This window comes from Bidens hawaiensis, unplaced genomic scaffold, assembly GCF_021521415.1.
Source record: "Bidens hawaiensis isolate Kalapana, Puna unplaced genomic scaffold, B.hawaiensis_p1.1 tig00002343_1, whole genome shotgun sequence".
Lineage (NCBI taxonomy): Eukaryota > Viridiplantae > Streptophyta > Magnoliopsida > Asterales > Asteraceae > Bidens > Bidens hawaiensis.
This window is the reverse complement of record NW_027491127.1, coordinates 1,893,622-1,913,598: the sequence shown is the minus strand read 5'-3', so window position 1 is coordinate 1,913,598 and position 19,977 is coordinate 1,893,622. Positions and strand designations below refer to the sequence as shown.

Genomic DNA, 19,977 nt, shown 5'->3' with positions numbered 1-19,977 from the left:
TTATGTAATTTTCTTTTCGATTGAAATGTGATCACGACTCATATAATGAGGTAATTGCTTAGGTAATAAGATTTGGACATATGTGACTGGATTATGTGTTTTGTTTAATTTAAATAAGGAAAAAGATAAAGAATTGTCTTTAAAATTAGAGTAACATGTAATAATCGATTGGCGCACTCATAAATTTTTTTTACAGGAGTTGAAAGATGGTTGGTGTCAAAATTACATAGAGTCGGACAAGATTTAATATATATACCTAAAAAAGAAAATTCATAGGGGTTGACGGATCGACCCTACACCCTTGGTGTAGGTCCGCCAATGTAATAATCGACAAATGGGGTGGTGGTTCATTGGTAAAGGCAATACCCTTAAACACTTGAGTTTGGAAGATGGATGTCTTGAATTTAAGTCCCACACACGATACAGATTAATATAAATTCGTCGTTTAAAAAAAAGCATGTAATAACCGAATGATGAAAAATAGATTACGTTGTTAAATTGTAAAATTGGAGTTAGAGTTTTGCAATGAAGATAATGCATAGGAATGAGAAGATTATCGGTCTCCTATTATGCAATTTAGTATACTAAGATACTTAACATAGACTTTTTATGTTGGCCGCCTATCATATCCAAGTTTTTCAATGATTGTGTCCCACATACTTTTGAATTTTCTTTTAAGATACAAATCCAAGTTTTCCTACTAACAATATCTATAAAATTTGAAGATATCTTTTTCCTCCAATTAAATTATATATTGTTTTCATGGGGCTATATACATCTTTATCATGAATTAATTCAAGAGGTTTAGAAGCTCTTCAAGCTTGATCACGTGGAAACAAATTTCTTGAATGTTTCATGTAATTGATTTTTATTTATTTTCAATTCTTGGTGTTCCACGTAATTGTGTTTGGACATATGATATAATGCACATCATATACATGTACAAAACGTTGATGCTAAAGATGCGATATTTTTTTAGTGATGTTTAAAATATATTTTATGAGAGTTTTACAAGAATTATTTTTTTAAGCCATTTGAGTTCTTTATGTCTAATGATCTAGGTATTTTTGATTTCTCAAATTTGGTTATTTAAGTGTATACTATAGTCTTTGTCTTTAATGGTCAACCACTTAAAAAGGTTATTATTAATCATAAATTTGGAATTCCTTTGTTACTCATTTTTTAGTAAAGGAAACTTCTCTATTTCAATAAAAAATTTGGACTTTTGTTATCTCCTGTTCGAACTTCCCATTGATTAAACTACTTGCAATAAATAGGGACGGTTGGGAATTTGGTTGGTAATCGTTAAATGGTTTGTTTTTATAGTGAAATGAAATGTATACAAAACTCTATATGTGTATAGTTTGTTATGACGGTTGCTCAGCTATGCACATCAAAACGTAAGGTCAAAAACTTATGTCGTAAGCTATAAAAGCGTGATACAAAAGGTTTTTTGTTTATTTTTTATTAAAAACAAAATAGGAACAACAAACATATAAAATCGTTTAATAAAAAAAACAGAAATAGAAAAAAAAGGCAATTGACGAAAAACGAGCTTTGAGTTTGTGGGGGTGGGGGTCGGGGGAGGGTGTAAAACTACCCCGAGAGAATCAAACTCACGATCCTGCCTCCAACAAGTTAAGCGTTACAAGATTAGACACGAACTATGTTTCATTGAGAAGTTGTAGGAGTAAACTGACCTTTGATGGGAAAAAAAGAAAACTGGACAAAAAACGAAGAAATCCACCAAGTATGGTCAAACCGTCCATATACACTCTTGGGCATGACCGTGTCACTCCAAGATACCTAAAAACCGAAGTACCACACAAGTTGGAATGAATGTGAGAAGACACGAGCAAGGATGGGCCAACAAGATTTTAGAGAAGCAAAACCACGATCAGGACCAAGAGCACGACTAGGCTGACGAGATTTCAGAGAGAGCATGACCATGCCTTTGCAATTGCAGGCTTAGGCCAACACGATTTTAAGGATGTCACTATGGCACCTTAAGATTAGCACAGTTGGGAAGACACGATTCTTGAAAGCCACGACCGTGGTACAAAAAAAGTGCACACCCGTGCAGATAGAAACTGACATATCATACAAGAATTAGAGGGATCATGGATAATAACACGACCGTGCTCCGCCAAGGATTTGCCTATGAACAGTTGAGCTCATTTCTAGCTTCATCGTCACATTCCAACACTTCAAATCCATAAGTACACTTCAAATTCGAGCAAAATAGTCGATTACGAGTGTTCGAGAGCGTTTCATCCTTTGTCGGGCCAAGATATACATTTTTTGAGGGTGTACTCGAGAATCGCTTAAGAAATAGAGGTGGAGCCTAAAAGCTTCACATTGTTTAAAATATCATTTCCTTTGATATTTGATTGGTAAATGTCAGTATATTTCAAACTCCTACCGTAAGTTTGAAATGTCGCCTCTTTTGAGATCTTGGAATATATATATGATATTTACACTCGAGTCTAATCATGTTTTAAGATGGCCTTAACTCCAACTTGAAGGACACCGGTCTTCCATTCAGTCTCACGACAAGTTGTAGTTCACTCGTATATGGTGGTATTTCCACTTTACGGAAACATGAATACAATCGTGTTAATAACTCCATCTAATACTTTTAAGGAATTCAGAGCCTAAGTAAATCTATGAATTCCAATTGATTGTCTTTCACTGATATTATACTATGCCAACGATATGTAGACTTGCATATTGTGTAGCAGGGTTAACGTAAAAATCATTTTACTCATAAATTTAACACAAGTTGTGTTCAAATGTCTCTCAAATATACGTATAACCCACAACCCATTAGTGGTTCAGATTCATGATTTTATTCTTCTCATGTAATCGCTACTTTTAGATGCTCAAATTACATACGCGCTAATTAACATCAAAATTTCCTGTTCGAATCGAATCAATCAGGAAATGCGTACTAGTAATATAGCGTATAAATTACATCAAATAATCGCTACCTCTTCACCTTATTACAACCATTTCATCTATTTTTTTCCTCTTGTTTGATGCGATCTACAATTCTTGAGTTAATAGTAACAATTGAAACTAGTGATCGAGACTAAGAATCAATGGTAAATCACACGAATAAGCATCTTGAAGAACCAGGAATGAAGAATGGTTCTTGAGGGTTGCTAATCAACAACGGTACAAAACAATTAGAGTACAAAGAGAGAAGAAAAGGATATGAGTGTAATTATATATCACCTATATGGCTTCACTATTTATACTTGAACCTTTAACAGTTTAACTTGTTTGATAACCTACTAAACTTCTAAACTATACTAACCAATACTAACTAAATCGGTTAGTTAGTAATTAACATAGACACGTATCAATTGCATCATAACCTCCTAAAGGATTCACTATCAACCAAGGCATCCCCCTTCACCTTATTCAAATATGAATGAAAACTAATTACACAGATTAAAGAAGAAATAAACCTACAGTTCTTTTATTGAATACTCAAATGCTGGTTATATAGCAGATCAATACAACAAAACTAGAGAAATAAACTCAAAAAAAAATCATTCCACACGTACGTACTCAACTTATTCGGTAACACCCTAACTCGCATTACTCTTGACTCAACAAACTCTTATGAGTATGACCCATTCTATTGCTTGAATTATCTTCAAGATTGTGTTCCAAGGGTTTTAGTAATATCTTGAATCAACGATGACACGCTTTCGTACGAAGATCCCTCTTCCGCCATTGCTATCTTCGCCATTTTCGCAAGCTCGCTCACCCTTTTTCTTCTGAGGGTTCCTTCTTCATCTTCTTCCATTATGCATTCAACAGCCTTCTTCACATCATCCTGTTTCACCAACGGTTCATTCTTATCATCTTCCCCTAAAACAATCGGAATCTCCGCACCAATCCGAACTCCAATCTTCAAAATTTCTACTATGAAGGTTTCATTTAGAAACTGGTCCGCGAAAAATGGCCATGTAATAACCGGAACTCCAGCACATATGGACTCAAGAGTCGAGTTCCATCCACAATGCGTTAAGAAGCACCCGATGGCTCCATGGGACAATATCAAGACTTGTGGTGCCCAACCACGGATGATTAAACCCCGGTCTCTCACCCTTTCTTCGAACCCTTCTTCTAAAAACCATTTTTCGAGCTCTTCGGTTTTGTTTCGTACGCACCATATGAAAGGTCGATTACTCGACTCTAGCCCCAGCCCGAGCTCAATTGCTTGTTGCGTAGAAACACTCGCAAGACTTCCTAAACAAAGGTACAAAACGGACCCTGGTTCCCTCTCATCGAGCCATCTCAAGCAGTCATGCTCATTAATCACGGCCTTGTTTCCTCTTTCGGATATGTCACGGGCGTCTTTGTTACATAACATAACAGGACCTATGCACCATACTTTAGTGTTTGTCACCTTTATATATTCCTTAACATACTCAAGTTCCAACTCTTCAAAGGTATGAATCACAATCCCATATGCGGCTTTCTCGGCTTCGACAGCTCGTGTCCAAAACGCCTTTTGATCCGGGGTGGAATTCTTGGAGGAACCCGCAATATGAAACTTAGTAACTTCAACCCGATGAGGCAAACCGGGCAGAACGAACCGCTCCAAGTCTGATTCAATCTTTTCTAACAAGTTAGAATTGTAGAACGAGTGCATGCAGATGAGCCAGAAGCATCCGGGTCCATGGAACACGAGCCGCGGTATGTTAAGCCTTCGAGCCACTTCTGTGGACCACGGGAAAAAGAAGTCCGCGATTATACAATCCGGTGGAGGACAAAGTCCACGAAGCAAATCTTCCGCGGGTTGTTCCCACAATTCGGCAGCTCTAAAAAGCTTGGAGGGTGATTCAGATGATTCTAGTACGGCGTCAAAGCTCTCGCATCCCTCAGGCAAACCAACTTCAGCTAACGGGAATTGAAGTTCGAGTAGTTGAATCTTGAGCTTGGCTTTGATGGCTCGTGAAATGACCGATCTAAAGCGGTTGGCGATAAGAGGGGTGGTGATTATGGTCACGGTTGCGCCGTGTTGGGCTAGTATTCGGGCAATGTCCACCATGGGTACCATATGACCTTGAGCCATTAAAGGAAACATGACAAAGTGAAGATCAGTTGAAGGTGCCACCATTTTCTATAGGAGTTTATTTTCTCTGTTACATATTCTTAAAAGGGTGTTTGCATATAGAATTTATAGAATCAAACGCTTTAGCTTTGAGTGAAAATGAAAGGAAACTAATGGTTTGGCTCGTCTGATGTTATATAATGTGACAGCAGTCTCTTTTAAAGAGAAGTGTAGGAAAAGTATGCTGACTACAATGTGACAGCATCTCTTCGGTTATATGTGGCTACAATGTGACAGCATCTCTTCGGTTATAGGTCTATTAAGTGGTCAGAAAATAAATTTAAAAATAAAAAATGAGTTATTTCGAAATGAGATGATTTTGTTTCTTAGATTTTAATTATGCGTTAGTTATCTAATTAGTCTGCGGCCATTAATGAGGTTTGTTGGTCAATTGACAAAGACGAAACTTTTAAAGCATTAAGGATCATATTCAGAGGTGGCGTCGGTTTAAGGTCTTCCAAATGACATAAATTCGTCGTTCAAAAAAAAATCTAATTAGTTGGCGATTTGGATGGAAAAAAAGAGAACATTAACCTCCTTTTTTTTTCTAAATTATTGGATAATCAATGAACATTTTAACAAATGTTATAAGAAATTAAGTTGAGTTTCACCCAAAGATTTAATCCGTTGATGGCTAATGGATACCATAACCCATGGAAAACCAGTTTCTTGTAAATACAGTTTGTTTTAACTTGATATTTTTGTTTCTGGCGTATTTATTTTATTATTTACACGTTATTTAATATCAATTTTGTAATATGATGGTACATTCCGTTACTAATATGTCAGTGAAATTCTTATAGCAATAGTTGCTACTATCAACTGGCAATGTAGCTAAGTAAATAATCATTCAGGAAAAATTGTAGGGAAAATTCTCAAACTAAGCGTTTATGTAAACATTTTTCAGGTTTTAGGTGCAATTTGCAAGAAATTCTTAAAATAGGTATTATAAACTAGTCATGACGAATAGTTTATGATTACACACGAGTAGTTTGTAGAACCAGTTAAAACTTGCCACGTGCCCTTAAACTAACCGTAATGAGCAGGTTCACTAATCATTTGCTCGTCACGACTAAATAAGTTTCATGCCTCGTAATCAACGCCCACGAGCAATTTATAAGTCATTTAGTCGCGACGACTAGTTAGTCTGGTTTACGTTCCCTACACGAGTAGTTTATTAGTAGTTAACTCGCCGCAACTAGTTTAACCTTACAATCTACTCGTCGCGACTAAAGAACTTATGAATTACTCGTGGGCGTTGATTACGAGGCATAAAACTTATTTAGTCGTGACGAGTAAATGGTTAGTAAATCTGCTCGTTATGGTTAGTTTAACGACATGTGTAAATTTTTAATTGGTTATACAAACTTCTCGTCACGACTAGATTATAATATTTATTTTGAGAATTTCTTGCAAATGACACCTAAAACTTGAAAAACGTTTTCATAAACGCTTATTATAGGAATTTTCCCAAAATTATATGCAATCGATAGATTTGTCTGCAGGTGACACTCTGTATTTTCTTCTGTGATAACAAGAGAACATACCAAGGTTGTTAACATCGATTGTTTATAATTGTTCCGACTAAAATGATTACAAAACAAAGGCAATAATTAAGGAGAGTAGAAGAATATATAGAGAACTTAATCAATAAGAACTTGTATTTAATAAAAATGATTGTTACAAGGTATACGTTCAAATGATTTTAACCATTGAAATTGATCCCATATCTATCTATATCTATCTATAATATATATAAACGAAGATATAAAAATCCTACGTGTCGCGATGTGGTCGCTCCATCTTTTTTGGAGTCACCAGATTTGCTTGATTTTTAAATAGAAGCTTCTCATGCATTTGACTCGAATTCATGGGTATGGGTCTTACCAAACCTAGATATTCCTTAAACGGTTATAACATTTCATTAAATTAAAAATTATTCTCACCAAATTATTGATGTAAAAATCCAATACAATAGGATATAATAAAAATTAATATCTTATTTATTTTAAAAAAGATATATATATTATTTAAATTAAAAAACTAATTTGATAGTACAAAAAATTAACGGGTATTGGGTCTCATCAAACTATAAGTACATTATTAACTTTCATAAATATTATTTATAATTAAAAAACCAATTTTATAGTAAAAAAATAAACGGGTTTTGAGTCTCATCAAAACCGTATAGTTTTAAACCGGGTTATAACATCTCATTTATTTGTGAAACAATTTATCATCAAACCATAAGTATATTATTAACTTTCATATAATAAAAAAATATAAATTCAAAAAATAAATAAATATTAGAACAAACAATATAAAACAACCCCGTAAAACGGGGGATAAAAACTAGTATATACATAACAAACCAATTTGTTCGTTTGGGATGTGTCGCTTTAGACCCTAATTGTAGATTGACATCTGTGACTTACCAAGTTTACATATTCACAATCTAGACCATAGACTTGCATACATACATGCATATTCATAATAAACATAGTTTGAAATAATTACACCTACGACCATTGTACTTTGAACGAGAGTGATTAACACCACAGTAGAGTATGATCCTACTAATCTATGCACTATTTTAGCATCAAGATAATTACGATCGACTCGATAAAATTCCAATTAATACACATAAATGACAAGTTTTAATATTACACGCATTAGCATTCAATCATTTATCATCACAGAAATCTTTATGTTACAAGGCCCTTAATAGTGTGTAATCTAATATCCTCAATAAACAATTTCAGATTGAATTGAGCTGAACCCCCTTCTTCAATAGCTTTTTCAGCCATTTGTTTCAAACATTTAGCCTTTTCTCTTCTTTCTTCACCTTCTTCTCCTTCATCCATAACTATCTTTGCAGCTTTGCAAAGATCCTCCCGTCTCACTTGCATCACGCCGCCATCTTCTTCCTCTAAATGTATCACTCTTTTAGCCCCAACTGCGACACCAGTACCCAACACTTGTACAACCAATCTTTCATTCAAAAACTGCTCAGCAAACTGTGGCCATGTGATCAATGGGACACCGGCACAAACCCCTTCGATAGTTGAGTTCCAACCACAATGCGTCAAAAACGCACCCACGGCTGGGTGCGATAGGATTAGAACTTGTGATGCCCATCCACGAATCAAAACGCCCCTTCCTTTTACTCGTGATTCAAACCCAGTTTCATCTAACCATTTCCCTATCTCTTCTGTTCTTTTTCCACCTTTCACAACCAAAATAAATGGGAATTTCGAGTTTTCTAACCCTAAAGCAAGTTCTATAAATTGTAATGGTGCTAGTCGTGTAAGGCTTCCTAAACATGCGTAGATTACACTCTTGTTATGCTGTGAATCGAGCCATTTCATGTATTCATGGTTGCTGATTGAATCTTTGCTTCCGCGTTGCGCTCTATCTAAAGCGTTCTTGTTCGCATTCGAAAATGGTCCAATACACCAAACTCTACCTTGTTTTAGCTTCTTAAATTCATCGATGTACCTTGTTTCCATCTCATCAAAACTGTTTATAAGCGTCCCATATGCTCCTAACTCAGCTGCTCTAATCTTCTCACGTGCTGATAATGCATCCTTTGCTCTAGCACTATTACCTGTAGGGGTGTTTAGTATTCTAATCGGGCTTGGAAAACTTGGAATTCGATACTTGAAATTCGATTCAAACTCGAACTCCAAGGTTCAAATTCGGTCTTGACAAATTCGAATTTGGTTCAGTTTGACCCGATTTCATAACTGAATAAAACAATTTTGGATTTTCAATTCGATTTAGAAATTCAAATTCAAACAGTACAAATTTTTTAATTATGTGTATAAACGTACTTTTAAAAATTTATATGGAAGTTTTTTATGTACTAAAGACTAAAAGTTGGAAGTTCTATCATTATGGTTGTAACTTATTCATAAAGTTTTTTTTTTTTTAATTTACATGAACATGTAATTGGATATTACCACTTTAAATATTATAGGTGTGTTTTGGATGTTGCAACATTGATTTGTATATATGCTTTCTAAATTTATGCCTTTTGTGGTTAAAAAATTTCAAGTTTTTAGTAGATTTGAAATTAGAATTAAAATAAATAATTTTCTTGGCTGATCGAATTATAATCAAATTTGAATTGTTATTTCCAACTCGAATCAAATTCAAAACGAATTTGTTGAATCTATTCCGTATTCGAATTGAATTCAAATTCCGCTTCAAAATTGAGTTCAAATATTTGAAATTCGATTTGTGGAACACCAAAATTTACCTGGATTAAATAATCCGGGGAGTTGCGATTTCGTCATGTATATGGTATCCGGTAATCCGGGCAAGATAAGTTGGTCGGAATCAGCTAACGTTTCATGAATCCTGGAAACGCATAGATTGTGTGTGACTAACTGAGTAAAACAACTCATCCCATCAAAAATAACCCATGGAATCTGAAACTTTTTGGCAACTTCTTCAGTCCAAGTTACATGTTTGTCGGAAATGATGCAACTTGGTCTAGGATTAAGCAAGTTAAACACATCTTCAAGTGGTTTTTGAAGCGTGGCAAATGCATCAAAAAAGTTTTTGGTTAGATTAAACGTGGGTAGATCGTTGACACTTTCACATCCATCCGGTAACCCATATTCGGAGGCTGGGAACTCAAGCTGGAGGATTTTAACTGGAAGGCCGGATGTTATGGCTCGTTGGAGGACCGCACCATACCGTTCAGCGTTTCGTGGGGTGATGACGATGGTGACTGTGACCGAGTGTTGTGCTATGAGTTTAGCCATGTCCACCATTGGAATTAGGTGACCTGGGCACATTAGAGGTATGATAAGAAAGTGAAGACCGGAAGCCATTTGTGTATGTTACAATCCCCTTGGGCACATTAATTATAGGTGTTTGTTTTGACCGCCACCATATATATATATATATATATATATATATATATATATATATATATATATATATATATATAAGGCAAAGAAAATGTCCCATGGGCGGCTAGACCTACAAGAAACAAACACATAATGGAAAATGAACAAAGCAATACTACAAGAAACAAGGGGTCTTATTCTAGAAACAGTTTCTAGGAATTGGAATTTGTACGATAGTGTTTTACTCTATCCGCACAATAGTATTTTACTCTAGAATTTGTAGGTCCTTAGAACGAATCAAATAACAAACAATTAGAGTTTTTGGATCAATCTCACTACGTATTAGCTAGCAAAAATCACTAGTAGAGAACCGAGATCTCGAATCTTGTTTGGTTTGGGTTATTTCCTGAGTGGAAAGGTGAGAGGAGAAGAGAGTAGGTAAGTAGATAAGATAATTTATCAAAAGGGTTGTGGAATACATGGACATGCTTCACTATTTATAGTGAAGCCATGCTATGCTTACTATTCATTATGAACGGCCTAATGAGCTCAATATTACATGACATCAGACCCAAACATACAATAAAGAAACCAAGCTAGCTAGTATATATGCATCGTGAATAGATCTAACAAATACAAAAGACTATTAAATAAAACAAGACTTTATAGAATTATTATCCTTTCTTCTATAGTTTAAAAAGAAAAAGAAAAACAAACCAATGTTGACAATAGTTTTTGCCATTGTTTAAATTTTTTTATTGCTTTGATATTAATCATCATATAAATTATTAGATTATAGATCATGCATGTTGATACACATATATTTTTATTAATTTTTTAATAAGAATAGATGTAATATATCATTGAAATTAGGTTTTTTCTAGACATAAATTCAAATTTAAGAGCTAAACGTCTATTATAAACAAATACTTTGTTGTATTAATGTCTACTTCGAGTCACAAGTCGGTGAACCGGGCCTAAGAGATTTTAACAAGCCGGTTAAAGTCTAAGAGGTATTATAAAACATTTTTTATTTGCTTAGTGGCCAAGTTCACCTTTTTGGCCAAGTTGACCTTGTTGTCCAAGTTCACCTTGGTGGCCAAGTTGAGTGGTGGACACATACTATGTTTGGTGACCAAGTTGGGTTACTAGTATAAATATATGCACAAAGTTAGTGTTAAACAACAACTAACAACACAACAATCAACACCATCACTACCAAAGATATTGTAATCGGTTTTTTTAGCTACATTATCTGGTTATAATATAAGTCAGCTATTTCTAAGTTGTGCGTTAATTATTGTTTATCATTATTGAATTGGTATCAAAGCTCGGTTAAAGAACACGGTAATTAACGATTTAGCCAACAAAGTAAGTGTTTCGATTGACCAAGTTGGTTTGATCTCCCGAAAAAGTTGTCGTCGTTGTCGATCGCATAGTTCGTTCAATTTTTAGTTTGTTCAAACAAGTTGGGTTTGAGTAGCCATGGGTGGCACTACTCCACCGCTGCCGCCAAAAGGGAAAGAGAACGGGCCATCTTATGTTCAATGTCCAATGTTAACTACAACGAACTATATCGTGTGGGTTACGAGGATGAAAGTAGTCCCAGGAGTTCACAAAGTTTGGGACACAATCAACTTGGGTGTCTCCGATGAAGACAAAATGACATGGCTATGGCCTTTTTATTTCAATCCATACCCAAAACCTTGATTATGCAAATTAGAGATCAAAAACTGTTAAAGCTATGTGGGATTCGATTAAAACCCGACACTTAGGTGCCAAACGGGTTAGAGAAACATGTCTCCAAACCTTGTCGGAATTTGACAATATGAAGATGAACTAGTCATATTTCAAAGATAACTTTGCGGGCAAGTTATCGAGCATTGCCTCGAAATCCACGGCTCTCGGCGAAGTTATAGATGAAGCAAGGTTGGTAAAGAAGTTTCTCAAAAGTCTCCCAAGATTGAAGTATATTAAGATGGTTGCTTTGCTTGAGCAAGTGTTGGATCTCAATAAAACGGGATTTGAAGATGTTGTAGGCCGACTCCGAGCCTATGAGGAGTGAATCCGAGAAAAAGAAATTCAAGGGGGTGACCAAGGTAAACTTTCATTCAGTAAATATGATTCGTCAAGTCATAGAAGTTTTGAATCTAATTGGGGGCAAGGACGAGGAGGTCGAGGCCGATTTAAAGGCCAAGACCGAACCCCTAGTACCAAACAAGGGTCATCAAGTCGGCGAAAATGTAGGTCTTCTTTGGATGGATCTAACAACTTTACTCGGAACAATCCGTGTTGTTAGCTAGCGGAAATCACTAACAACACTCGGATCTCGGATCTTAGTTTATAAGAACAAAAGAGAAAAAGGTAGAAGATAGGTGTTTGGTAGAGAGAGAACTTCTCTTTTATTTCCTTGGAATTGATAAGAGTTATGAAGGGTTGGTTGGAGAAATAGGTAAAATGACCTTATATATGGTCCCCATTTCTCCAAGTTTACAAAATATGGTTACAAAATAAACGTACTGAGGTACGTAATACACCAACTAAAAGCAAATATAAATATATACATAATCCTAAAACTAATATGGAATACTAGCCCTACAATCTCCCTCTAGGATTGAGTATGTCCAGGAACCTTCATCGACTTCCTTGCTTCGTCTTTATTTCTTTAAATCTAGTACTTGTCTTGATCCAAGAGCTTGAACGAGATTGGATCTTGGACAATTCTTTATTTTCCATTCTTGAAGACTTGAACTTTAATCTTATTTTAAGCACTTTAGCATCTGCAATTTCAGTCTCTGCAGCCACCAATTGTGACGTTCTCCTTTTCTTTTAAGCACTTTAGCATATGCAATTTCAGTCTCTGCAGCCAAAGGGACTTGATCTTGATCTACCTATCCATGTATAGCTGCACAAAACTTAGAGCGAATAAGATTCTTTCACAGACCCTATTAAGAGTCAAAGAATAATTTTCTTTTTCAAATCATGCCCTTGGTATGAAATATTTGCAGAATAACTCTGAAATTTTATTTTATCTTGACTTTTCATAAAATACCAATTTCAGTCTCTCAACTTGTAAATGATCTGTATAAGTCCCAGGTTTCCGATGAACTTTGTATGAACGACCTTGACAACAAAACAAATTATTTTGAATAAAATAAAGATTTAACAAAATATGTACAAACACATAAAAACTTGAGGACTCACTTAATGGAGACCTTTCGTGGGTTTCTCCGTGTAAATGAGCCAAGGACCGAGCAAAGCAACAGACGACATAAAACTCTCGCTAAACTGGTCGCTGATGCCGAAAGGGTCAGAGCTCAAGGAAACTTACATGGTTTCCTATGCACGGGTGAGATCAGAAAGAATGCTGGTGAAGATGGTTCAGGTGTGAAAGATGTTATTGAGCCTAATTGTGTTGTTGAAACAGTTGTGAGCACTGAACTCATGGTTACTACTGCTGCTGCAACTATGCAGGTTAGTTTCACTAGTTTACCACTTGTTGCACAGGTGAGCAAGTAAATGCTTCTTTTACAATTGCCTTGGTTCAGTTTGTCCCACAACCACATGTAGCTCAAGGTGGTGGTGAAGGTGATGGAAACGGTCATGATGAGGATGAAAATGATGACGATGCTAATGACGGTGATGGTGAGAATGAAGAAGAGGAGGAAGATGAGAATGATGACGATGACCACGAGTATGGCAGTTATGACGAACCTTGTGGTGATGGAGATGATAGTGGTGATGGTGAAGCCACTAGAAATAAGGCGGGAGCTGATCAACCACCAAGTGAAGCTGTGAAAACCAGAGAGACTGACGCTGCAGTCGAGGCATAAATTTCCTCAATTTTTAACGTTTGTTTAGCTGCAGGTACCATCTCTACAGCTCAAGAATCCGTGGAAATAAATGATGATAGTGATGACGGCATTGACTATTCTCCTAACCCGGATACTCCGGTAAGGGAGAATACAAAATCTGGTGATCAAGAACCCGTTGATGCTCCCGATGCCAAGCCCACTTAAAGGAAGTCAAATAAGTGCATCAAGTACTACAATGTGAGCCACATGGCAAGCCTGAGATGGAGGTCGAAGCTGTACATTGATGTTGATCCTATCCTCTACGCAAAATGGCACCAAGATAGAAGAAGATGGGCTGTCCGACGTGCCAACGGAGATCTCACATATATGTCCTATGAAGATATGCACACCCTATCCGTTCTTGATATGAACTACTTCAGAAGGACAGTTGGTTTAGGAGAAGAGGACACACTACAAGGTTGGTTCAAGCGTTTCTTGAAGCATGAATGGAGGAAAGGTTATCCAAAATTTGCTCTCAATTTGGGAAGAGCATTCAAGTCAAAAGAGATCAATCCGGTTACCAAAAATCCGGTCAAAGGATAGAGATATAAGATGCCTGATAACCATGGAGAGCCTATCATGCATGGAATGCCGTTTGATGGCAATCTTCTGTACGACTTCATTCGTGGGAGTTTGACAACAACACGGCGAGGTGATCATTCATTGCAAAAGCATGCATCACCTTAGATTCTTTGATGAACACGAGCTATCAGGATTTGGAAAGGAAGATCTGTTGAGGCTGCATCGATCTCCTTTGTTCACTGTTGAGGACGTACGCAAGGACAATAACGACGCCATCGTGGGAAAGTTCAACAAGTTTGTCCGTTTACATGTTGAAAAACAACCGTTTCATGAACACGAGGTGTTTGAGTATGAGTTCCAGGTCTGACTGAAGATTGAAGCTAACTGACAAATACCAAAGACTAGAGGGAGATTGTTAGACCCATTTTGTATTAGTCTTTCGTATTTTTATTTTATATTTAGTTTATGTATTTGTTAGCTTGTTGGACTTGTATTTATGTATATTTGGGCTCAAAGCCATTTGTATTTGAGCCCATTGGGCTGTTCATAATGAATAGAAAGTGTATGAGCACACACACTATATATAGTGTGTGTAACTCATACACATAATCTTTGGCAAAAACCTTATCTTTACAACTCTCAAACTCTCTCTTCTCTCTCTTTCTCGCGGAAATAACCACACCAAACAAGATCCGAGATCTCGATCCTCACAAGTGATTCCCGCTAGCTAGTGTTGGGGTTGATCCAAGTTAACTAGTAATAGTGTTGTTAGATCTGGTCAAGTGACATACAAAACTGCAATCCGTCTCAAGTCCCGATGGATCATGGTGTGATATACTCATAAGCCGAGAATGAAGTCGAACTAGATGCAACCGAGTATTGAAAGGTGGTGGGTTGCTTACTGTATATATTACACACTCATCCGGATATGGTGTACTTTGTGGGTATTGTTAGTCGATACATGCAAAGCCCATGAGAATCTCATGGTGAGATAATTGAAGAAACCGATGAGTTACGGGATCAAGTAAGGAAGAATGGGTCCAAACGACTTGTTGGTTACAGTGATAGTAGTCACAATATAGATGAGGATGATGGTAGAAGTACCACTGGCTACATGTTTTATTACGAGTAGTCTCTAATTACATGGTGCTCACAAAAGCAAGCAACGGTAGCACTCTCATCGTGTGAAGCCGAGAACATGGCGGATTCAACGCCGCTTGTCATGAGAAACGTTGCAAGAAGTTATGTTGAAAGTTGATAAAACGTCCGCAATAGCCCTTGTGAAAAATCTGGTTTTTCACAATCAAACAAAGCATATAAAATCCCGTTTACATTTTATCCATGATTGCTACAATAATGGCGAGGTCGATGTTGAGCACATTAGCGGGAAAGAGCAACGAGCCGATATCCTCACTAAAGCACTCGCAAGAATCAAGTTCACGGAGATGCGTGAGTTACTTGGAGTTGAAGACTTTTCTAATCCAAATAAAAAATTGGGGGGGGGGGGGGGGTTGAATGTTGGATTAATTTTTATTCAGAGTCACAAGTCGGAGAATCGGGCATAAGAGGTTTGAACAAGCAGGTTAAAGTCTAGGGGGTATTATGAAACATACTTTCATTTGCTTGGTGGCCAAGTTCAACTTCTTGACCAAGTTGACATTGTTGCCCAAGTTCACCTTGGTGGCCAAGTTGAGTGATGGGCATATATTATGTTTGGTGACCAAGTTGGGTTAATACATGCACAAAGTTAGTGTTAAACAACAACAAACAACACAACAATCACCACAATCAATGTCAAAGATATTGTAATCAGTTTTTTTTAGCTATATTTTTTGGTTATAATATAAGTCAGTTATTTCTAAGTTGCGCGTTAATTATTGTTTATCATTCTTGATCTTTAACATCTATCAACTTAACCTAAACATACCTACACATGGTAAATGTAAAAATATATTGAAAAAAAATAAAGATATCAGCATATAAGTTTAATGGCTTTATTATTTTATTTTCTTTTATGTGTACATATAACTGCAAATAGACATTTGTATGTAAAAGGATTAAAAGCTTTAACAAATACGAATCATTTGTAGAGAAAGGGCATAAAAGGGACTCAAAATTTCTATATCAATTACACTTTACTTACACTTTCATTTTGCAAAATCTCTCTTCATGTGGAGAGGCTCACAACAGTTTCGCAAGAGCATCAGAATTCAAGCTAGGATTTGATTTTAAGACCTACGTGAAAGATAGCAGCCCAACTTTGAATCGTGATACGTATTTTCCTCTCCACCTTCTCCATTCAATAAAGTCATTAGAGATTTGAATATTTTATTTTATTTTTCTTCATCTAGGTTGAATTTTTAAGAGTTTGAACAGTTTTTACGACATTATTAGCAATCAATCAAGTATTATCATATAAATATTCATAAATCACAAACAATTGCTGATCTTATTTATCCTACAATACCCTTATTAGTGTGTAGCCTGATATCCTCAATAAACAAGTTCAAATTGAATTGAGATGAACCCCCCACATTCTATAGCTTTTTCAGCTATTTGTTTCAAGCATTTAGCCTTTTCTCTTCTTTCTTCACCTTCTTCTCCTTCATCCATAACTATCTTTGCAGCTTTGCAAACATCCTCCCGTCTCACTTGCATTGCAACACCATCTCCTTCCTCTAAACTTATCACACTTTTAGCCCCAACTGCGACACCTATACCCAACACTTGTACAACAAATCTTTCATTCAAAAACTGCTCAGCAAACTGTGGCCATGTGATCAAAGGGACACCAGCACAAACCCCTTCAATAATTGAGTTCCAACCACAATGCGTCAAGAACGCACCCACGGAAGGTGCGATAGGATCAGAACTTGCGATGCCCACCCGCGAATCAAAAGGCCCCTTCCTTTCACTCGTGATTCAAACCCAGTTTCATCTAACCATTTCCCTATCTCTTCTGTTCTTTTTCCACCTTTCACAACCAAAATAAATGGGAATTTCGAGTTTTCTAACCCTAAAGCAAGTTCTATAAATTGTAATGGTGCTAGTCGTGTAAGGCTTCCTAAACATGCGTAGATTACACTCTTGTTATGCTGTGAATCGAGCCATTTCATGTATTCATGGTTGCTGATTGAATCTTTGCTTCCGCGTTGCGCTCTATCTAAAGCGTTCTTGTTCGCATTCGAAAATGGTCCAATACACCAAACTCTACCTTGTTTTAGCTTCTTAAATTCATCGATGTACCATGTTTCCATCTCATCAAAACTGTTTATAAGCGTCCCATATGCTCCTAACTCAGCTTCTCTAATCTTCTCATGTGCCGATAATACTTCCTTCGCTATAGCACTATTACCTGTAGGGGTGTTAGGTATTCTAACCGGGCTCAAAAAACTTGAAATTCGATTCAAACTCGAATTCCAAGGTTCGATTTCGGTTCAATTCGATTCGATTTCAATAATTGAATAAAAAAAAGTTGATTTTCTCTATGATTCGCTTACAATTTCGAATACAAATAGTACAACTGTTAGATCATAGAAAATATTACTATAGAGGGGAGGAGGGGTAGAGGCCGACCCAGATTGACTTGGGATGAGAGGATTAGGCATGATTTGCTAGACCTAAACCTCTCCGAGGACATGGTAGATGATATGAATTCTTGAAGACGTAGAATTAAAGTTATAGATTTTTATGGAGCAAGGAATACTTTTACGGCTGTTCTTTACCTTATTTTGGTCACACACCAGTATGTTATTTTCTTTTAATATATAATATATTTTTATGTGTTAGTAGTATTAATTTTACTACGTGCTATGTTAATTATATTACTAATGAACTTTGATTTCCTCTTATATTCCCTCATACATGTGTTTTTTTAAAGCTAAGAGTCTCTCTAGAAGCCACCTCTTTATCCCATTAGATAGAGGTACGGTTTGCCTACACCCCCTCTCTAGACCCTACTTATTGCTTTGCTATTGGTGAGATTCCACTGGGTATGATTGATTGATTGATTGATATGTATAAACGTATTTATAAAAATATATATATGAAAGTCTTTTAAGTTCTAAAGAATAAAATTGAAAGTTCATCACATTGTTGTAAATTCATAATGTTTTTGTCAATTGACATGTAATTGGTTATTACCACTTTCAATATTACAACACTTTCAATATTATAGATGTGTTTTGGATGTTGCAATGTTGAATTCTATGTATGTTTTATAAATTTATGCTTTTATGTGCTTAAAAAATTTCAAGTTTATAGTAAATATGAATTTAGACTTAAAAAAAGTTATATAATTTCTTGGCTGATCAAATATTCTTGGCTGAATTTCGAATTGTTATTTCCAACTCGAATTGAATTCAAATTGACTTTGTCGAATCAATTTCACATTTGAATTGAATTCAAAGGTAGCTTCAAAATTCAAATATTCAAAATTCAATTTGTTGGACACCAAATTTACCTGGATTAAATAATATGGGGAGTTGTGATTTTGTCACGGATATGGTATCCGGTAATCCGGGCAAGATAAATGGATCGGAATCTGCTAAAGTTTCATGAATCTTGGAAACACAAAGATTATGTGTGACTAACTCAGTAAAACAACTCAACCCATCAAAAATAACCCATGGAATCCGAAACCTTTTGGCAACTTCTGCCGTCCAAGTTAAACATTTGTCGGAAATGATGCAACTTGGCTAGGTTTAAGCATGTTAAACACATCTTCTAGTGGTTTTTGAAGCGTGGCAAATGCATCAAGGAAGTTTTTGGTTAGATAAAATGATGGTAGATCGTCCACACTTTCACATCCATCCGGCAACCCGTATTCAGAGGTTGGGAACTTGAGCTGGAGGATTTTAACCGGAAGGCCGGATGTTATGGCTCGTTGGAGGACCACACCATACCGTTCAAAGTTTCGTGGGGTGATGACGATGGTGACTGCGACGGAGTGTTGTGCCATGAGTTTAGCCATGTCCACCATAGGAATTAGGTGACCCGGGCACATTAGAGGTATGATAAGGAAGTGAAGACTAGAAGCCATTTTTGTATGTTACAAACCTCTTGGTATTGGTAAGTGTTGTTTATAATAGCGAGCATGTATATATTAAAAAAAGAGTAGGCACAAGAAATGGCCCGTGGGTGGCTGGACCTACAAGAAACAAAAACAAAATGGAACAAAACAATCCCTATCAGGGGATATTAATTATCTTATAGATTATTAGATTATTATTAGATTATTGACCATGCATGTTAACAGTTTATACACATGTATTTTTATTATTTTTTAAAACAAGAATAGAATGTAATACGTGTAACTGAAACTAGGATAAAAATTTAAACATATCAATAATTATATAGATTATCATTGATAATACGTTGTGGAGTGTGGTGGCCCAATGGTGCAAGCTTTCAATGTTTATCCTATTTAGTTTTCAAGATGTGTTGGATCTTTATAAATTTTCAACATTTTCTAAGGATAAAGCTAAAATGTTTCATGCGGTGTGTTTGATAGCGATTTGGTGCTTATGGAAAGGGAGAAATGCGTTAGTTCATTCCGGGACTCCGTTTCAAGTCTCAAATTTGTTAGAAGAGATAAAGGTGTTGAGTTTCC

At 36.1% G+C, this 19,977-nt stretch overlaps 3 pseudogenes across 1 annotated transcript; all 3 read right to left on the bottom strand.

The window, feature by feature from the left end:
- Positions 1–3,358: 3,358 nt before the first annotated feature.
- LOC143618875 (UDP-glycosyltransferase 73E1 pseudogene) lies at positions 3,359–5,166 on the bottom strand (annotated as a pseudogene).
- A 2,670-nt stretch (positions 5,167–7,836) lies between these two features.
- Positions 7,837–9,980, bottom strand: LOC143619017 (UDP-glycosyltransferase 73E1 pseudogene; annotated as a pseudogene). Its single transcript, XR_013151129.1, has 2 exons — positions 9,393–9,980; positions 7,837–8,738 (listed from the first exon to the last, which is right to left on the bottom strand). The product of XR_013151129.1 is annotated as a UDP-glycosyltransferase 73E1 pseudogene (transcript).
- Positions 9,981–16,819: 6,839 nt separating this feature from the next.
- Positions 16,820–19,407, bottom strand: LOC143618874 (UDP-glycosyltransferase 73C3-like; annotated as a pseudogene).
- Positions 19,408–19,977: the final 570 nt, after the last annotated feature.